Consider the following 1,463-nt stretch of genomic DNA (forward strand, 5'->3'; position numbering starts at 1 on the left):
TACCATGGCTATTACTCCACTCAGATGGTGGGCCCTACCACCTTATGCTTTACTACAACTTCTTCTACTTAACTTCTTACTCAATTCTGTTACACCCAATCCCTCCCTAGTCTCAGACATGTACATGTAGCAATACACAGTTCAGGAAACAATCCCTGAACAAAGCCTGCTGACAGAACACATAAGTTATTATAAAAGCCAATTCAAAGTCATCACCATAGCTAGTCTGTTACTTCACAAACAGGATGAAAATAGCTTTTCTCTACATAAAGTTAAAAATATAACTGTTAATACAGAAGCTCATTGTTGCACTCCGACATGCACTACAACAACTCTTTCTCACGCTCACATTCTCACACTCCTGTATTCACTATTTATACAACATTCACTTATATTCCGTGCACATGCCTGCACACATCACACACCCATGTACCCACTCACACTGATTGGTACAAACTCGCTCACTTATGTTCATGCATCCCCATGCCCATGTCTGCACACTCACCCATTAGAGTACACCATACTTCAAACACAAAACTTTAACAAACAACTCCAGTTGGTCATAAACTCCACCTCAAAGTCTCCTACCTCCTTGCAACAACAACGTACATCCCTGGCACAGGTAACCCTTCAAAATTCTTGTCCATTAAATGTATTAACAGCTGACAAAAAGGTACATTCATTATATCAATAAGTCGAAAGTAGTTAAATAAAATATTTAAGCGCTCTGTTACATGGCCAATGAAATTAGAAAACATCAGTGGGGCACCTTCCTCATGGTCTCAAAGTCCTGTCGTGACCTGAATCATGCCTCTCATAGGACTTCTAATAATAATCTGTGTACTACTACTTTTAGCTCCTTAGCTCCGTGTGTGTTTAAATTTTTGCAGGAATGAATGAAAGAAATTTCCAACCTGACCTTCAATCAGCTTCTTCTCCACTCTTACAGTCTGCTACTGACCAGCCTGTCTCCAGACTTTCGAACTCTTAATCCCCCACCCTTCTTTGCCCTATCTAAGCAGGATGTAGTTAAGAGAAAACACATCACCCATTAGCACTATAAAGATGTTTGGGCTGGGTCTGGACTAGGCAGCCCCCATCTCCTCTCCAGCTCCTCAGGAGGATAGAACTCCAAGGCCCCCATTTCCAGCCTCTCAGGAAGATAAATGACCACTGAAGTATGCCCCACATTCCAAGGAATAGGTTGGCAAACAACAAAGGCGCTTCCCAAGGATCTCATCCTGACTCAAGGTCCTGCAGCTGCAAGCAAAAAATCTCCCTTCTTGTTGTCAGCTTATACCTGCCTTGCTCGAGCCCTATGTATCTCCCACTGCCTCACCGACAAGCTGCGATTTCTCTGACCGAACTCGTTGGGTCTCGGAACCGCCCAGGAGCTCAAGATGTTCCTGTCCCTTTCTCTGCTCTCGCTTCCCTCCCGGGAGCTCTTTCCTACCCTAATAAAG

The sequence above is a fragment of the Echinops telfairi genome, unplaced genomic scaffold (genome assembly GCF_000313985.2).
Source record: "Echinops telfairi isolate 266 unplaced genomic scaffold, ASM31398v2 ScPeMD7_5868;HRSCAF=6743_0, whole genome shotgun sequence".
NCBI lineage: Eukaryota > Metazoa > Chordata > Mammalia > Afrosoricida > Tenrecidae > Echinops > Echinops telfairi.